The sequence below is a fragment of the Pongo pygmaeus genome, chromosome 5, assembly GCF_028885625.2.
Source record: "Pongo pygmaeus isolate AG05252 chromosome 5, NHGRI_mPonPyg2-v2.0_pri, whole genome shotgun sequence".
Classification (NCBI taxonomy): domain Eukaryota; kingdom Metazoa; phylum Chordata; class Mammalia; order Primates; family Hominidae; genus Pongo; species Pongo pygmaeus.
Window position 1 is genome coordinate 27,479,021 of NC_072378.2, and position 6,885 is coordinate 27,485,905.

Here is a 6,885-nt window from a genome sequence, read left to right on the forward strand (position 1 = left end):
CCCAGTGAGCCACAGAGCCCGGCCTAATGTTTTAAATAATAGAATTACTGACTCAAAAATAAATAGTCCTGGGTTAGGCAGTCCAGGTCTGGCACAGCTTCTCATGGAATAAGTCTCTTCCTGTCTTCCTCTTCTGCCACATTTGCTGTGGGGTTTTTGTCCCCATGGTCCCTCTTTACAGGTGCTCAAAGCGTCTCACGAATTAATGAATACTGAACGAACCATGAGCACTATTTCCTGAACTCCTAGGCCATTCTTGTCTTTGAATGAGTTGGGGCTCCAGACAAAATGCGAAGAGAAAATTAGAGGAGGACTTGTATTTTTATTTCCTCCTAGCTCTGAAGAACCTAGACATTCCATTTCTGAAAGTGTGGGGAAAATACCAAATGGGGCAACAGAGAACCTTCATCTTCTTTCCACATTTTTTAATTCTCTCGAGGATTCTCCTCAATTAGGCCAATCGTTCCTTAAAACGGTCTCCTCCTCCTGGTTCCTCCCTCCAAGATGGCGAGGGAGCCTGCAAATTCGGTCTCCAAGGATCCCTCTGCCCAGAGCAACGAACTCCCTTTGGCAATATAGGAATAATCTTCATTCTCCCTGCAACTGTGCACATTAATAGGCTGTTTAATGAAAGTACAGTGTGGAGGTTAAATTATCTGCTTGGTGATAAAATGGCTTAGGTGATTGAGCCACAACCCTGGTAGTTTCTGAAACCATGGATTTCCTGCAGCTTTTCTTGGCGATCCAATTACTGATGGGATTACATTATTTAAACAATGAACAAAGTCACTACTACAGAGCCTGGGTAGCTCAGTCGGTAGAGCATCAGACTTTTAATCTGAGGGTCCAGGGTTCAAGTCCCTGTCCAGGCGATAAGTGTGGTTTTGACTTCTGCCACACATAGAAGTCAAAACAGAAAACTTCTGCCATATGTGTCAAAACTGTTGTACACTTTACTAGCCTTACTTACTTATACCCTCCAGAGACTAACTAAATCACATATTTGTAAGCAAATTTAGGATTATGGTAAAGATATTGTAACAAGTAACTTGCACTGGAGTTATTGGATAGCCACTTTCAAATTCCGTTACCTGGTGGGGGATAACAACATCATTCTAGAGGGTGTTGCAGTTTGGGAGGACCCTAGTAGCATGTAGACTCTGAGAGATGGTAGTACACAAAACCCTGCAAGAAACACTTATAAACTAAAATCCAGACAGACTTTGAAATTGTTAGTCATCCGTTTTGTGCTTTCCTTACAAAGCTACTGCCCTTATCTTAAGATATAATCTATTAAAAAACAAACAAACAAACAAACCCAGAAATGGGCTTTTGTGCATTTTTTCTGTGTACAGCTCTATAGATTTTTATAAGACATGAAATGGGTTTTGGACAAAAAGTCAAAGTTTTTACCCAGTGGATATTGTGAACACAGTAAGTGCATATTCTTTATGACTGGTTCCCTCATTTTCACTAAGTCATATGTACCCTGGAGAAGAGGAGTAGAGCTAAAGAGATTTCTATCAGAGAAACCCTGTATTTGAAAAGTTGTGGAAGTTTTCCCGCCTTCAAAGTGGACCTCAGAAATCCTTCAGTAGGCAGGGCAGCAGGAATCGTCAGTCCCTGGATGCACCTGACATAAAAATGAAGTATTATTTTAGCAGAAACAGGTATTGAAAGGTCAAAAGTCTGCTGTTCCCCAGACTGAACCTCCAGCTCTCTCTTTGGTCTTGATTCAGCGGTCAAAGGATGAGATCTGTAAGTAGAGTGAGAGCAGCCGGGCGCGGTGGCTTATGCCTGTAATCCCAGCACTTTGGGAGGCCGAGGTGGGCAGATCACGAGGTCAGGAGATCGAGACCATCCTGGCTAACACGGTGAAACCCCGTCTCTACTAAAAATACAAAAAAAAAAAAAAAAAATTAGCCGAGCGTGGTGGCGGGCGCTTGTAGTCCCAGATACTTGGGAGGCTGAGGCAGGAGAATGGCGTGAACCCGGGAGGAGGAGCTTGCAGTGAGCCGAGATCGCGCCACTGCACTCCAGCCTGGGTGACAGATCGAGACTCCCTCTCAATAAATAAAAAAAAAAAAAAAGAAGAAGAAGAGAGGAATTCATGGTTCCAAAGACTTTCAGGGTCTCCCAAAGCGTGTCTCAATCACCTGGGGACTCATGTTTCTTCCTGAACTTGAAGAGATGTGTCCAATTTAGTAATGACTGGAGTGAACAAGGTTTCCTCTTCAGAGGAATTAAAAGATACAGAAAGAGGCCGGGTGCAGTGGCTCACCCCTGTAATCCCAGCACTTTGGGAGGCCAAGGTGGGCGGATCACTTGAGGTCAGGAGTTCAAGACCAGCCTGGCCAACACGGTGAAGCCCCATCTCTACTAAAAATACAAAATTAGCTGGGCGTCGTGGCACGCGCGTGTAGTCCTAGCTACTCAGGAGGCTGAGGCAGGAGAATTGCTTGAACCTGGGAGGTTGCAGTGAGCCAAGATCATGCCACTGGACTTCAACCTGGGTGACAGAGTGAGACTTGGTCTCAAATAAATAAATAAATAAATAAAAATAAAAGATAGAGAAAGAAGAATGAAAGTTATAACTTACCATACAAGACAGAGGATTTAAATCTGTTGTCCCCTTCGACATTTTTTCTGCACTTTCACAGTTGGGATTTCCTGGGTTATTTAGGGTTGGGTGGGGATGGGAAGTGGAATGACTGCCCACTTCCAAGGGTTTTGCAGGCGTAGAAGACCACCTCCCACATCTCTTGTGCTTCTCCCTTTTTAGCACAACCATCCTAGTGCTAACTTTTCCTTTCTCCTCTCCTCCACCTTTCCCTGGGTCCTTCTTCTTTTCCCTCTTGTCTTCTCTTTTCTTCTACCTTTCATTCTCTGTTACCTCTCATTTGCTACTTAAGTGTTTCCTTTCCCATCCATAAGGGCAAAGTTGAATGAATCACTTGGTAATGCACCACCTTGAACATCAGAGATTCCATATTAATACATGTCCTCTTCTAATATGCTTCATCACATCTTATCTCAAGTTCCATCTCATTCAAAGACAAGAATGACCTAGACGTTGAAAAAGTAATATTTGCTGCCACAGTCATATTCGGCCTTCAGTCATGCATGAGACATGGTTGAGCACATTTGCAGAAGAAGAAAGGAAGCAATGAGGTAAGAACCAAGACAACAAGAGACTTCACAATGTTTCCCACAATAATGTCAGTTTCTAAATAAATAAATAAACCAAAACCATGGAAAATGATGAAAGGCTAGATTTTGTCAAGTATGGGACAGGGCAGAAACAGAAAGCAGTGGCTGTGATTTACATAAACTGCGTTGTTCTTCTCTCCTGGGGGACTCAGAGTTGGGGAAAACAGAATAATTTTGGAGTCCACAAGTGCGATATTGAAAATGTTAGTATGGTTTCACCGATCGAGGTCTGTGTTGTAGGTCCAGCATGCATCTGCTGTGCAATCTGACTTTGCATAAGTTGCCATGAAAACAGTCCTATGGATTCACATAAATTGGTTCAGCTCAACACAGAAGTACAATTTTATTCTTCATTCTTGATTTGTTTTCCTTCTGTTTTCATCCATTTCCTCCATCCCCCTACCTTTCATCCCACGAGTCTCCTGCATTTCTTTCTTCTCTGAATATTATGTACTAGCAACCTCTGGCCAAAGAATGAGATGGATGTGAGGGTGAGTATAGGCATAGCTCTGAGCATGTAAGGGTGAAAGCTATACAAGGGGAGATGGAACCCAAGTTAATTTTAAGATTTCATGAGTTTTCTGTAGCCTGGGAACTTTAGATTCAGGTTTTTCTTCCTTCCCAAATTTTACATTCTCTGGCTTTTTCTGCTCAGGTAAGCGTTTGCCTTGTCAAAGTGAGTATTGTGGAAATTGCTTTATCAGTATTAAAAGACTGTAGAAAAGAGATTTAAAAAATGCTACATGTAGTGGGATATTTGACTGTTCAGGTGGTTAATCTGTTAGTAGAATTTGAAAACTTAGGTTTAAATTCTGTGTTGTCAAAAATTTTATTTATATTATGCCACATGGCATTATTTGGGGAGGCACAAATGTTTAGATAAAAGAGACTTCTTGCAGTCTTTGTTTCACCTTGCCTTCTTTAGGAAGCACTGCAGTTCCCTCATCCTGTATTCATTCTTACCCAGGGCTCCATTTAAATTACTTTCAACGGCTCTAGTGTATTGCTCAAATTACAGTTATGCCACTAACTGAAAACAAGGTACCCCATATCTGAGAATCCCATTAAATTTAAACAAGTTGCCTTATACTCTTAGGGGAGTTACTAAACATAAAATAGCAGACAAACAGGTATGCCTCACTTTAACCATCAGAACTATTGCTTTGCTTACATTCTCTACGGTTATAGCACACATTGCCTTGAAATAGTCCATGGTAAGCATGGACACTCTTTGCCAATGAGTAATAATTAAGATAAGATAATTAAGACTTTGTCACAATTAGCTTGACAAAATGGGACCCCGTGGACCTCCCTTTTACCCCTGTCAATTAAAATAGTTAATACAGTATAATATAAATTAAAACAGGACTTTCAACTATTGAGCCCATTGCATAAGCTCTGTTTAGAGAAGGGGTGATTATCCCTACAGTTTCTTATTGAACAGCCCAGGTTAGCTTGTTATTAAACTTGGAAAGCATGAATGCCTCCTAATGGAAGATTACTGCAACCTTAATTCCATGGTCCCACCCATTAAGGTCCTTATACCAAATATTATTGTAATTACTGACTCCATTTAATTGCTAACTGGTATATACTCTGTAGTCATAGATTTGTCTACTATGTTTTGTTTAGTGGCTATTTCAATGCCTCAAAGCTTCTCAGTTTGCCTGCATCTGTGAAGGAACACAGTACATCTTTACCTCCCTACCATGGGTTATCGCATGTGGCTTGCCATAGCACATAATCTTTGCTGGCAAGATCTTAACTGCATCCAACTTTCTCCAGAAATATGGGTGTGATATTACATTGATGACATTCTTCTCTGAGAAGACTTATTTGACACACACACTCATTCAAGACATACAAACATTTGGCTGAGTGCGGTGGGTCACATCTGTAATCCCAGCACTTTGCGAGGCCGAGGCGGGTGGATCACCTGAGGTCAGGAGTTCTAGACCAGCCTGGCCAACATGGTGAAACCCTGTCTCTACTAAAAATAAAAAAATTTGCTGTGCATGGTGGTGGACACCTGTGATCCCAGCTACTCAGGAGGCTGAGGCAGGAGAATCACTTGAACCCAGGAGGAGGGGGTTGCAGTGAGCCAAGATTGCACCATTGCACTCCAGCCTGGGTGACAAGAGTGAAACTCTGTCTCAAAAAAAAAAAGGCATACAAACATTCACAAAGGACCTCACAATAAAGGGATGGGCCATTGCCCCTCATGTGCAAAAGTAAAATTATATAATTATCTCCTTTATTATTGGATGTTGAACTTTGACAAAATTATTACCATTTTCTAAGACACTCTTAAGAACAGTTGGATAGTCCTTTAGCATTATAAAATACAAACACCTCAAGCCACAAGCCAATCAACATCTTGCTTTCTTACTCATCCTTCAACCTAGCACTTGCACTTTGAAATATTTATAGTTAAGATACATTTCCAACAATATGAAACTATCTACACATATTAACTTCAAGACTATTTGAAACTGCAAAATACTGGAAACTACCTAAACTACCAAACATAGGACATTTATTGAATGAACTATTGTTTCACACATAATGGTGTAATATGTAGCTATAAAAAGTAATGAGGGCCAAGTGCAGTGGCTCATGCCTGCAATCCCAGCATTTTGGAAGGCCGTGGCAGGAGGACTGTTTGAGCACAGGAGTTTGAGACTAGCCTGGGTAAAATAGTGAGAGCCTGGGTAAAATAGTGAGACCCTGTCTCTACAAAAAATAATAACAATAAATTAGCTAGGTATGGTGGCGTATGACTGTGGTCCCAGCCACTAGGGAGGCTCAGGTGGGAGGATTGCTTGAGCCCAAGCGGTCGAGGCTGCAGTGTGAGTTCCTTCAGTCACTTGGATTGCAGAGCCTTAGATTGGCTATATCTCTGTACTGGCAGAATTTGACTGTCTCAGTTGACTCAGTGGACTTTTTGTTAGACCTGGACAACAGACGCAACATGCATCCTGAAATATTAATGGCATCTACTGATGCCTGCTGAAGTCTCCTCATACCACAAACAACAGATCTTCTAAATGAGGGAGAGCAAGTAGGGAGTGATAGAAGAAAGATCTTGTAGAACTGCCAGAGAATGCATTTATTTTCACTCATCTTTGTTCATATGAAGAATCCTTAAGAAACAGTATAAGGAAAGAGTAAGACCTTAAAATATCCCATCCAATTGTGGTACTAAAGTTAAAAACATACACTGACCGGATTTACAACTGGATAAACAGAGGGACAGAACTAAGTGACCTGGTTAAAGGTGTCTCTGTCTCTGCTAACACCTCATTAACTCGATTTGAAACAGTGCTTAACAACTTAAAGTTTCATGTGTTACAAAAAATTGTCAGAATCTTGGAAATGGGCAAGAGAAATGATTGGGTGTCTTTTCAGTGAAGTGTTGAGCATTGTCTAATGGACCTCTGGAAATTACTTGATTCTGAGTGTGTACTTTTGATCAAATTTTTATTTGTTGAACTGTTCGAGGACTCCACAGGAGAAAAGTTGACTTGTAGGTAACTGATAGTAATGCAAATGATATTAGACCATACCAACTCAAATAAATTTTGTCTAATAGAAATATAATTAATTTCCAGTAGAAAAGATAACCCCAGATATTACATTTTACTGTCCTGTACCCCAGATATTACATTTTACTGT

At 41.0% G+C, this 6,885-nt stretch overlaps 1 non-coding gene across 1 annotated transcript; it reads left to right on the forward strand.

The window, feature by feature from the left end:
• Positions 1–799: 799 nt before the first annotated feature.
• Positions 800–872, forward strand: TRNAK-UUU (transfer RNA lysine (anticodon UUU)). The gene has a single exon. It is a non-coding gene; the product is annotated as a tRNA-Lys (tRNA).
• The last annotated feature ends 6,013 nt before the right edge of the window (positions 873–6,885 follow it).